We start from the raw sequence: 13,718 nt of genomic DNA, 5'->3' as shown, positions 1-13,718 counted from the left end.
TCTACACAGGGATCTAATCTCTTAGAAGAGAAGGTTAGATTGCTATGGTCTTTCGAAGGAAGAGACCAAAACTCCATAGCTTTTCTTTTAAAGAAAGAATAGTATGCCGTAGCCCTGCAACAAGAGGGATATTTTGCCATAGACCTTCGAAAGAGAGAAAAGTCAGAGTACGCGTAAGAGGAGATAAATCTTGGGGATGATCGGATGATTTCAATCGTACGAGAAGGTATTAGAAGACTTGCTTTTCTCATATATCAAGTTCTGAAACTCTTATTAACGAGCAAAGACAACCACAAACGACAAATTTCTATATGGTATATATATATATATATAATTTTTTAATTATATATCATTCTTACGGGTTGAGGTATGGCCCTGGCTTCTCTATGAATTGTTAATAGTGATCTATTTGATTGATGTACTAGTTAAAGTTTGTATTCTTTTAAACAACAGCATATGCCTTAATAAAGAATGTCTTATCGCGTAATCTCAAGTTGAAATGCTAAAATCTTTGTGAAAAGGATTGTTTTCTTAAGAAGGTAACATGGATTCTAGTCCTATGGTTTAGTTGAGTAATGAATGATTATCTTGGTTAAATTAAGGTACATGTAGAACTTCTCCCTGCCTTGACACTGCCCTGTTCTTGTGCTTGTGTAGCCGAATGGCGGAATAGTAAGGCCCAGAGTCCACCCATGGTATCCATCATACAATTGGGAGAATGAGGTTGGCCAATTGAGGCGAGTAATTGTGATGCTGCCTAGTTCTGAGAGCCCATGCTAGTACGGTGAATTAGCCCACCCTAGTGCGTGGACATCCCTCTGAGAGGCAGGAGGATCGAGTGACCCAGCCTAAGAGGGCAACAGGCTGCTTAATTCCTCGGTCGCCACCACAGCGGCGGCCGACGACGAGGAGTATGGTCCCGTAGGGTTTTGCCCAGCATGTAGAGGCTGGAAGGCCGAATTCTAGATCATCGGCACTATAAAGGAAAAGAATCAGAGAAAAGTCAGAGTACGATAAGAGGAGATAAATCTTGGGGATGATCGGATGATTTCAATCATAAGAGAAGGTATTAGAAGACTCTCTATTCTCATATATCAAGTTCTGAAACTCTTATTAACTAACGAGCGAAGACAAACATAAATGATAAATTTCTATAAGGTATATATATATATTGCTTTTCAATTATATATCATTCTTAGGGGTTGAGGTATGGCCCTCGCTTCTCTATTAATTGTTAATAGTGATCTATTTGATTGATTTACTAGTTAAAGTTTGTATTCTTTTAAACAACAGTATATGCCTTAAAAAAGAATGTCTTATCGCGTAATCTCAAGTTGAAATGCTAAAATCTTTGTGAAAAGGATTGTTTTCTAACCCAAGAAGGAAAGACCCTGGAAGAATGCCACCAAAATCTTGCTAAACTTCTGCGATGGATGAGGTAACTCTTCTCCATCGATTCATTTGGAAGCTTAATCTACCATTGAATAACTTCATCAAGAATGCAAAACCATCCTCTATTTCAGAAGTCATAATTATAGCCAGAGACTATAAAAGAAATAAGAACACAAGAATAGTTTCTATTAAGAGATAAGTATCTCCAAAATTAGAAATTAGAATTTAGATGATACGAGGTCGCATTTAGAAAACTTTTATATATTTAGAGTCCATGCATACTAAAAATGTGAAAAAGTAACGCATTTCTGAAGATAGCGCGTTTCCGGCTATATACAGATGTTTTTGCCTTTTCCACTATGCGTGCTTGTAGACCGGATGCCTTCCGCTTCTTTTGAGTGACTATATGACCATATTCTGAGTTTTTATGAGAGTTTTATAGCCGAAACAATTTGCTCATTCTGTCACACGTTCTGTACACAGGAATCTAATATCTTAGAAGAGAAGGTTAGATTGCTATGGTCTTTCGGAGGAAGAGACCACTCAAAACTCCATAAATTTTCTTTTAAAGAAAGAATAGTATGCCGTAGCCCTGCAACAAGAGAAGGCTATTTTGCCATAGATCTTCGAAAGAGAGAAAAGTCAGAGTATGCATAAGAGGAGATAAATCTTGGGGATGATCGGATGATTTCAATCGTAAGAGAAGGTATTAGAAGACTCGCTATTCTCATATATCAAGTTCTGAAACTCTTATTAACGAGCAAAGACAACCACAAACCACAAATTTCTATATGGTATATATATATATATTGTTTTTCAATTATATATGATTGTTAGGGGTTGAGGTATGGCCCTGTCTTCTCTATTAAATATTAATAGTAATCTATTTGATTGATTTACTAGTTAAAGTTTGTATTCTTTTAAACAACAGCATATGCCTTAATAAAGAACGTCTTATCGCGCAATCTCAAGTTGAAATGCTAAAATCTTTGTGAAAAGGATTGTTTTCTTAAGAAGGTAACATGGATTCTAGTCCTATGGTTTAGTTGAGTAGTAAATGGATTATTATCTTGGTTAAATTAAGATACATGTAGAACTTTTCCCTACCTTGACACTGCCCCGTTCTTGTGCTTGTGTAGTCAGATGACGGAGACAGTAGTAAGGCCCAGAGTCCACCCATGGTATCCCTCATACTATTGGGAGAATGAGGTTTGCCGATTGAGGCGAGTAATTGTGATGCTACCTAGTTCTGAGGGCCCAGGCTAGTACGGTGAATTAGCCCACGCTAGTGTGTGGGCATCCCTCTGAGAGGCAGGAGGATCGAGCGACGGAGCCTGAGAGGGCTACAGGTCGTCGGCTTAAGTCCTCGCCACAGCGACAAGGAGTATGGTCGTGTAGGGTTTTGCCCAGCATGTAGAGGCTGGAAGGCCAAATTCTAGATCATCGGTAGTATAAAGGAAAAGAATAAGAGAGCTGGTTTGGCTTGTATGGAATTGATTCATGTATAAACTTTTTTTATGTATCTTGTCTTTGGCATTATTATACTTTGAAAAAAGGTTGTTTAAACAAACCTTGTGAAAAGGGCCTTAATTAAGGAACATGTTTATTTATGTGAAACACTGTGGTAGGATTGATTAGAAAACAAATTGACTCCTGAGAGTAGTAGCGTGGAAAGTGGGAGAGTGGAATGCCCCGACACGGCAGCATCCTATAGACGGGTGGACCCAATTAGTCGAGTAGCTTTCCAACAGATTAAGTGAAAGCCCTATGCTAGATAAATAGGTTCTCGAGCAACTCTATTCTAGGAGACTAGAATAGAGTTGCCCTATGCTAGATAAATAGGTTCTCGAGCAACTCTATTCTAGGAGACTAGACCAGCGGGGCTGTGCCTTGCATATGGATAAGGAAAAAAGCGTTATCTCTAGGAATCAAGATTAGTAGTTGCTCAAACTATGATCAATTTCCCTATGGGTAATTTGGCTTTTCGAAGACCACGCTCTCCCCTGTGGGATAGAACTAGGTTTTTCTTACAAATCGTATCCTTGAATCTTTACATGGTCAAGGTGTCGACGAGAGACTATATGACCATATTCTAAGTTTTTATGAGAGATTTATAGCCGAAACAATTTGCTGATTCTGTCACGATCTCTACACAGGGATCTAATCTCTTAGAAGAGAAGGTTAGATTGCTATGGTCTTTCGAAGGAAGAGACCAAAACTCCATAGCTTTTCTTTTAAAGAAAGAATAGTATGCCGTAGCCCTGCAACAAGAGGGCTATTTTGCCATAGACCTTCGAAAGAGAGAAAAGTCAGAGTACGCGTAAGAGGAGATAAATCTTGGGGATGATCGGATGATTTCAATCGTACGAGAAGGTATTAGAAGACTTGCTTTTCTCATATATCAAGTTCTGAAACTCTTATTAACGAGCAAAGACAACCACAAACGACAAATTTCTATATGGTATATATATATATATATATTATTTTTTAATTATATATCATTCTTACAGGTTGAGGTATGGCCCTGGCTTCTCTATGAATTGTTAATAGTGATCTATTTGATTGATTTACTAGTTAAAGTTTGTATTCTTTTAAACAACAGCATATGCCTTAATAAAGAATGTCTTATCGCGTAATCTCAAGTTGAAATGCTAAAATCTTTGTGAAAAGGATTGTTTTCTTAAGAAGGTAACATGGATTCTAGTCCTATGGTTTAGTTGAGTAATGAATGATTATCTTGGTTAAATTAAGGTACATGTAGAACTTCTCCCTGCCTTGACACTGCCCTGTTCTTGTGCTTGTGTAGCCGAATGGCGGAATAGTAAGGCCCAGAGTCCACCCATGGTATCCATCATACAATTGGGAGAATGAGGTTGGCCAATTGAGGCGAGTAATTGTAATGCTGCCTAGTTCTGAGAGCCCATGCTAGTACGGTGAATTAGCCCACCCTAGTGCGTGGACATCCCTCTGAGAGGCAGGAGGATCGAGTGACCCAGCCTAAGAGGGCAACAGGCTGCTTAATTCCTCGGTCGCCACCACAGCGGCGGCCGACGACGAGGAGTATGGTCCCGTAGGGTTTTGCCCAGCATGTAGAGGCTGGAAGGCCGAATTCTAGATCATCGGCACTATAAAGGAAAAGAATCAGAGAAAAGTCAGAGTACGATAAGAGGAGATAAATCTTGGGGATGATCGGATGATTTCAATCATAAGAGAAGGTATTAGAAGACTCTCTATTCTCATATATCAAGTTCTGAAACTCTTATTAACTAACGAGCGAAGACAAACATAAATGATAAATTTCTATAAGGTATATATATATATTGCTTTTCAATTATATATCATTCTTAGGGGTTGAGGTATGGCCCTCGCTTCTCTATTAATTGTTAATAGTGATCTATTTGATTGATTTACTAGTTAAAGTTTGTATTCTTTTAAACAACAGTATATGCCTTAAAAAAGAATGTCTTATCGCGCAATCTCAAGTTGAAATGCTAAAATCTTTGTGAAAAGGATTGTTTTCTAACCCAAGAAGGAAAGACCCTGGAAGAATGCCACCAAAATCTTGCTAAACTTCTGCGATGGATGAGGTAACTCTTCTCCATCGATTCATTTGGAAGCTTAATCTACCATTGAATAACTTCGTCAAGAATGCAAAACCATCCTCTATTTCAGAAGTCATAATTATAGCCAGAGACTATAAAAGAAATAAGAACACAAGAATAGTTTCTATTAAGAGATAAGTATCTCCAAAATTAGAAATTAGAATTTAGATGATACGAGGTCGCATTTAGAATACTTTTATATATTTAGAGTCCATGCATACTAAAAATGTGAAAAAGTAACGCATTTCTGAAGATAGCGCGTTTCCGGCTATATACAGATGTTTTTGCCTTTTCCACTATGCGTGCTTGTAGACCGGATGCCTTCCGCTTCTTTTGAGTGACTATATGACCATATTCTGAGTTTTTATGAGAGTTTTATAGCCGAAACAATTTGCTCATTCTGTCACACGTTCTGTACACAGGGATCTAATATCTTAGAAGAGAAGGTTAGATTGCTATGGTCTTTCGGAGGAAGAGACCACTCAAAACTCCATAAATTTTCTTTTAAAGAAAGAATAGTATGCCAGCAAGAGAAGGCTATTTTGCCATAGATCTTCGAAAGAGAGAAAAGTCAGAGTATGCATAAGAGGAGATAAATCTTGGGGATGATCGGATGATTTCAATCGTAAGAGAAGGTATTAGAAGACTCGCTATTCTCATATATCAAGTTCTGAAACTCTTATTAACGAGCAAAGACAACCACAAACCACAAATTTCTATATGGTATATATATATATATTGTTTTTCAATTATATATGATTCTTAGGGGTTGAGGTATGGCCCTGTCTTCTCTATTAATTATTAATAGTAATCTATTTGATTGATTTACTAGTTAAAGTTTGTATTCTTTTAAACAACAGCATATGCCTTAATAAAGAATGTCTTATCGCGCAATCTCAAGTTGAAATGCTAAAATCTTTGTGAAAAGGATTGTTTTCTTAAGAAGGTAACATGGATTCTAGTCCTATGGTTTAGTTGAGTAGTAAATGGATTATTATCTTGGTTAAATTAAGATACATGTAGAACTTTTCCCTACCTTGACACTGCCCCGTTCTTGTGCTTGTGTAGTCAGATGACGGAGACAGTAGTAAGGCCCAGAGTCCACCCATGGTATCCCTCATACTATTGGGAGAATGAGGTTTGCCGATTGAGGCGAGTAATTGTGATGCTACCTAGTTCCGAGGGCCCAGGCTAGTACGGTGAATTAGCCCACGCTAGTGTGTGGGCATCCCTCTGAGAGGCAGGAGGATCGAGCGACGGAGCCTGAGAGGGCTACAGGTCGTCGGCTTAAGTCCTCGCCACAGCGACAAGGAGTATGGTCCTGTAGGGTTTTGCCCAGCATGTAGAGGCTGGAAGGCCAAATTCTAGATCATCGGTAGTATAAAGGAAAAGAATAAGAGAGCTGGTTTGGCTTGTATGGAATTGATTCATGTATAAACTTTTTTTATGAATCTTGTCTTTGGCATTATTAAACTTTGAAAAAAGGTTGTTTAAACAAACCTTGTGAAAAGGGCCTTAATTAAGGAACATGTTTATTTATGTGAAACACTGTGGTAGGATTGATTAGAAAACAAATTGACTCCTGAGAGTAGTAGCGTGGAAAGTGGGAGAGTGGAATGCCCCGACACGGCAGCATCCTATAGACGGGTGGACCCAATTAGTCGGGTAGCTTTCCAACAGATTAAGTGAAAGCCCTATGCTAGATAAATAGGTTCTCGAGCAACTCTATTCTAGGAGACTAGAATAGAGTTGCCCTATGCTAGATAAATAGGTTCTCGAGCAACTCTATTCTAGGAGACTAGACCAGCGGGGCTGTGCCTTGCATATGGATAAGGAAAAAAGCGTTATCTCTAGGAATCAAGATTAGTAGTTGCTCAAACTATGATCAATTACCCTATGGGTAATTTGGCTTTTCAAAGACCACGCTCTCCCCTGTGGGATAGAACTAGGTTTTTCTTACAAATCGTATCCTTGAATCTTTACATGGTCAAGGTGTCGACGAGAGACTATATGACCATATTCTAAGTTTTTATGAGAGATTTATAGCCGAAACAATTTGCTGATTCTGTCACGATCTCTACACAGGGATCTAATCTCTTAGAAGAGAAGGTTAGATTGCTATGGTCTTTCGAAGGAAGAGACCAAAACTCCATAGCTTTTCTTTTAAAGAAAGAATAGTATGCCGTAGCCCTGCAACAAGAGGGCTATTTTGCCATAGACCTTCGAAAGAGAGAAAAGTCAGAGTACGCGTAAGAGGAGATAAATCTTGGGGATGATCGGATGATTTCAATCGTACGAGAAGGTATTAGAAGACTTGCTTTTCTCATATATCAAGTTCTGAAACTCTTATTAACGAGCAAAGACAACCACAAACGATAAATTTCTATATGGTATATATATATATATATTATTTTTTAATTATGTATCATTCTTACGGGTTGAGGTATGGCCCTGGCTTCTCTATGAATTGTTAATAGTGATCTATTTGATTAATTTACTAGTTAAAGTTTGTATTCTTTTAAACAACAGCATATGCCTTAATAAAGAATGTCTTATCGCGTAATCTCAAGTTGAAATGCTAAAATCTTTGTGAAAAGGATTGTTTTCTTAAGAAGGTAACATGGATTCTAGTCCTATGGTTTAGTTGAGTAATGAATGATTATCTTGGTTAAATTAAGGTACATGTAGAACTTCTCCCTGCCTTGACACTGCCCTGTTCTTGTGCTTGTGTAGCCGAATGGCGGAATAGTAAGGCCCAGAGTCCACCCATGGTATCCATCATACAATTGGGAGAATGAGGTTGGCCAATTGAGGCGAGTAATTGTGATGCTGCCTAGTTCTGAGAGCCCATGCTAGTATGGTGAATTAGCCCACCCTAGTGCGTGGACATCCCTCTGAGAGGCAGGAGGATCGAGTGACCCAGCCTAAGAGGGCAACAGGCCGCTTAATTCCTCGGTCGCCACCACAGCGGCGGCCGACGACGAGGAGTATGGTCCCGTAGGGTTTTGCCCAGCATGTAGAGGCTGGAAGGCCGAATTCTAGATCATCGGCACTATAAAGGAAAAGAATCAGAGAAAAGTCAGAGTACGATAAGAGGAGATAAATCTTGGGGATGATCGGATGATTTCAATCATAAGAGAAGGTATTAGAAGACTCTCTATTCTCATATATCAAGTTCTGAAACTCTTATTAACTAACGAGCGAAGACAAACATAAATGATAAATTTCTATAAGGTATATATATATATTGCTTTTCAATTATATATCATTCTTAGGGGTTGAGGTATGGCCCTCGCTTCTCTATTAATTGTTAATAGTGATCTATTTGATTGATTTACTATTTAAAGTTTGTATTCTTTTAAACAACAGTATATGCCTTAAAAAAGAATGTCTTATCGCGCAATCTCAAGTTGAGATGCTAAAATCTTTGTGAAAAGGATTGTTTTCTAACCCAAGAAGGAAAGACCCTGGAAGAATGCCACCAAAATCTTGCTAAACTTCTGCGATTAGCTCCAGAGATGGATGAGGTAACTCTTCTCCATCGATTCATTTGGAAGCTTAATCTACCATTGAATAACTTCGTCAAGAATGCAAAACCATCCTCTATTTCAGAAGTCATAATTATAGCCAGAGACTATAAAAGAAATAAGAACACAAGAATAGTTTCTATTAAGAGATAAGTATCTCCAAAATTAGAAATTAGAATTTAGATGATACGAGGTCGCATTTAGAATACTTTTATATATTTAGAGTCCATGCATACTAAAAATGTGAAAAAGTAACACATTTCTGAAGATAGCGCGTTTCCGGCTATATACAGATGTTTTTGCCTTTTCCACTATGCGTGCTTGTAGACCGGATGCCTTCCGCTTCTTTTGAGTGACTATATGACCATATTCTGAGTTTTTATGAGAGTTTTATAGCCAAAACAATTTGCTCATTCTGTCACACATTCTGTACACAGGGATCTAATATCTTAGAAGAGAAGGTTAGATTGCTATGGTCTTTCGGAGGAAGAGACCACCCAAAACTCCATAGCTTTTCTTTTAAAGAAAGAATAGTATGCCGTAGCCCTGCAACAAGAGAAGGCTATTTTGCCATAGACCTTCGAAAGAGAGAAAAGTCAGAGTATGCATAAGAGGAGATAAATCTTGGGGATGATCGGATGATTTCAATCATAAGAGAAGGTATTAGAAGACTCGCTATTCTCATATATCAAGTTCTGAAACTCTTATTAACGAGCAAAGACAACCACAAACCACAAATTTCTATATGGTATATATATATATATTGTTTTTCAATTATATATCATTCTTAGGGGTTGAGGTATGGCCCTGTCTTCTCTATTAATTATTAATAGTAATCTATTTGATTGATTTACTAGTTAAAGTTTGTATTCTTTTAAATAACAGCATATGCCTTAATAAAGAATGTCTTATCGCGCAATCTCAAGTTGAAATGCTAAAATCTTTGTGAAAAGGATTGTTTTCTTAAGAAGGTAACATGGATTCTAGTCCTATGGTTTAGTTGAGTAGTAAATGGATTATTATCTTGGTTAAATTAAGATACATGTAGAACTTTTCCCTACCTTGACACTGCCCCGTTCTTGTGCTTGTGTAGTCAGATGACGGAGACAGTAGTAAGGCCCAGAGTCCACCCATGGTATCCCTCATACTATTGGGAGAATGAGGTTTGCCGATTGAGGCGAGTAATTGTGATGCTACCTAGTTCTGAGGGCCCAGGCTAGTACGGTGAATTAGCCCACGCTAGTGTGTGGGCATCCCTCTGAGAGGCAGGAGGATCGAGCGACGGAGCCTGAGAGGGCGACAGGTCGTCAGCTTAAGTCCTCGCCACAGCGACAAGGAGTATGGTCCTGTAGGGTTTTGCCCAGCATGTAGAGGCTGGAAGGCCAAATTCTAGATCATCGGCAGTATAAAGGAAAAGAATAAGACAGCTAGTTTGGCTTGTATGGAATTGATTCATGTATAAACTTTTTTTATGAATCTTGTCTTTGGCATTATTATACTTTGAAAAAAGGTTGTTTAAACAAACCTTGTGAAAAGGGCCTTAATTAAGGAACATGTTTATTTATGTGAAACACTGTGGTAGGATTGATTAGAAAACAAATTGACTCCTAAGAGTAGTAGCGTGGAAAGTGGGAGGGTGGAATGCCCCGACTTGGCAGCATCCTATAGACGGGTGGACCCAATTAGTCGGGTAGCTTTCCAACAGATTAAGTGAAAGCCCTATGCTAGATAAATAGGTTCTCGAGCAACTCTATTCTAGGAGACTAGAATAGAGTTGCCCTATGCTAGATAAATAGGTTCTCGAGCAACTCTATTCTAGGAGACTAGACCAGTGGGGCTGTGCCTTGCATATGGATAAGGAAAAAAGCGTTATCTCTAGGAATCAAGATTAGTAGTTGCTCAAACTATGATCAATTACCCTATGGGTAATTTGACTTTTCGAAGACCACGCTCTCCCCTGTGGGATAGAACTAGGTTTTTCTTACAAATCGTATCCTTGAATCTTTACATGGTCAAGGTGTCGACGAGAGACTATATGACCATATTCTAAGTTTTTATGAGAGATTTATAGCCGAAACAATTTGCTGATTCTGTCACGATCTCTACACAGGGATCTAATCTCTTAGAGGAGAAGGTTAGATTGCTATGGTCTTTCGAAGGAAGAGACCAAAACTCCATAGCTTTTCTTTTAAAGAAAGAATAGTATGCCGTAGCCCTGCAACAAGAGAAGGCTATTTTGCCATAGACCTTTGAACGAGAGAAAAGTCAGAGTACGCGTAAGAGGAGATAAATCTTGGGGATGATCGGATGATTTCAATCGTAAGAGAAGGTATTAGAAGACTCGCTATTCTCATATATCAAGTTCTGAAACTCTTATTAACGAGAAAAGACAACCACAAACCACAAATTTCTATATGGTATATATATATATATTGTTTTTCAATTATATATCATTCTTAGGGGTTGAGGTATGGCCCTGTCTTCTCTATTAATTATTAATAGTAATCTATTTGATTGATTTACTAGTTAAAGTTTGTATTCTTTTAAACAACAGCATATGCCTTAATAAAGAATGTCTTATCGCGCAATCTCAAGTTGAAATGCTAAAATCTTTGTGAAAAGGATTGTTTTCTTAAGAAGGTAACATGGATTCTAGTCCTATGGTTTAGTTGAGTAGTAAATGGATTATTATCTTGGTTAAATTAAGATACATGTAGAACTTTTCCCTACCTTGACACTGCCCCGTTCTTGTGCTTGTGTAGTCAGATGACGGAGACAGTAGTAAGGCCCAGAGTCCACCCATGGTATCCCTCATACTATTGGGAGAATGAGGTTTGCCGATTGAGGCGAGTAATTGTGATGCTACCTAGTTCTGAGGGCCCAGGCTAGTACGGTGAATTAGCCCACGCTAGTGTGTGGGCATCCCTCTGAGAGGCAGGAGGATCGAGCGACGGAGCCTGAGAGGGCTACAGGTCGTCGGCTTAAGTCCTCGCCACAGCGACAAGGAGTATGGTCCTGTAGGGTTTTGCCCAGCATGTAGAGGCTGGAAGGCCAAATTCTAGATCATCGGTAGTATAAAGGAAAAGAATAAGAGAGCTGGTTTGGCTTGTATGGAATTGATTCATGTATAAACTTTTTTTATGAATCTTGTCTTTGGCATTATTATACTTTGAAAAAAGGTTGTTTAAACAAACCTTGTGAAAAGGGCCTTAATTAAGGAACATGTTTATTTATGTGAAACACTGTGGTAGGATTGATTAGAAAACAAATTGACTCCTGAGAGTAGTAGCGTGGAAAGTGGGAGAGTGGAATGCCCCGACACGGCAGCATCCTATAGACGGGTGGACCCAATTAGTCGGGTAGCTTTCCAACAGATTAAGTGAAAGCCCTATGCTAGATAAATAGGTTCTCGAGCAACTCTATTCTAGGAGACTAGAATAGAGTTGCCCTATGCTAGATAAATAGGTTCTCGAGCAACTCTATTCTAGGAGACTAGACCAGCGGGGCTGTGCCTTGCATATGGATAAGGAAAAAAGCGTTATCTCTAGGAATCAAGATTAGTAGTTGCTCAAACTATGATCAATTACCCTATGGGTAATTTGACTTTTCGAAGACCACGCTCTCCCCTGTGGGATAGAACTAGGTTTTTCTTACAAATCGTATCCTTGAATCTTTACATGGTCAAGGTGTCGACGAGAGACTATATGACCATATTCTAAGTTTTTATGAGAGATTTATAGCCGAAACAATTTGCTGATTCTGTCACGATCTCTACACAGGGATCTAATCTCTTAGAAGAGAAGGTTAGATTGCTATGGTCTTTCGAAGGAAGAGACCAAAACTCCATAGCTTTTCTTTTAAAGAAAGAATTGTATGCCGTAGCCCTGCAACAAGAGGGCTATTTTGCCATAGACCTTCGAAAGAGAGAAAAGTCAGAGTACGCGTAAGAGGAGATAAATCTTGGGGATGATCGGATGATTTCAATCGTACGAGAAGGTATTAGAAGACTTGCTTTTCTCATATATCAAGTTCTGAAACTCTTATTAACGAGCAAAGACAACCACAAACGACAAATTTCTATATGGTATATATATATATATTTAATTTTTTAATTATATATCATTCTTATGGGTTGAGGTATGGCCCTGGCTTCTCTATGAATTGTTAATAGTGATCTATTTGATTGATTTACTAGTTAAAGTTTGTATTCTTTTCTCCAAGCTAAGACTTAGTAGACTATCTTAAGTGTTTCCCTTATTTTCGAAAGGGGGAAACCTTACAAATGGTATCAGAGCCAATCTTAGTTCCTAGGATTAAAACAAGTGATTGTTTATCATATAAGGACTAATTAATTATATCTAGTGGCCATAGAAGTGATTTGAATATCCTCACAGGTGGAGACAATCATCCTATGAAATTGTGCTTGTATCTTCGGGGGGTGCACACGCAAGATATTTGTACAATAAATTTGAGAAATAAAATCGGGGAGGAAACCTTTTGAGAGGAAAAACATAAGGTGATCAAATTAAGAAACTAGTGAGAGACTGAATGACTGGAAGGATAGACCAAAACTTTGTTTAGAGAAATTTTTTGGATATATCTCATTAATTCGCATATTATAAATTATTAAGATTTTAACTCCATTAAGGTTTGAGTTGATGTGTGAATGGCATCCATTGGATGCGTTATACTAGCACTATCATCCAAGATCTTGAACCCATCTGAGACAAACATGGGTCTAACTTTGGATGTGTGATTCCCAGACGATCATGCTCTTAGATGTGTTAATCCCAAGATACTAGATGTGTAATTTTCAGAAAACTAATCATCTCAGACGTGTTAATTGAGATAATCTTTGGATGTGTCAATCCCAAGGCACCGAATGTGTAATTCTCACAAAATAAAGATCTCAGATGTATTAATCCTGAGTGCCTTCAGATGTGGTGCTATGATAAGTATTTGATAGTTTTGAATTTTCCATGAAAGAAGCAAGTTCACCCTTGCTCATCTAAAAATCATAAGAAATACGGAATTAGTTGGAAGCACTATTGTCAATCTTCCTATAGTAAAAAGAGTTATGTTGACTCTTCAATTGCTTCCTTTAGAAGACCACGCTCCCCCTTGTGGGATAGAACTAGGACTTACCTACAAATCGTATCCTTGAATCTTTACATGGTCAAGGTGTGACGAGTAGGAA

Source organism: Cibotium barometz, chromosome 11 (genome assembly GCF_041138505.1).
Source record: "Cibotium barometz isolate CiBa-2024 chromosome 11, ASM4113850v1, whole genome shotgun sequence".
NCBI classification, from domain to species: Eukaryota; Viridiplantae; Streptophyta; class Polypodiopsida; order Cyatheales; family Cibotiaceae; genus Cibotium; species Cibotium barometz.
Note: the sequence above shows the minus strand (reverse complement) of the source record.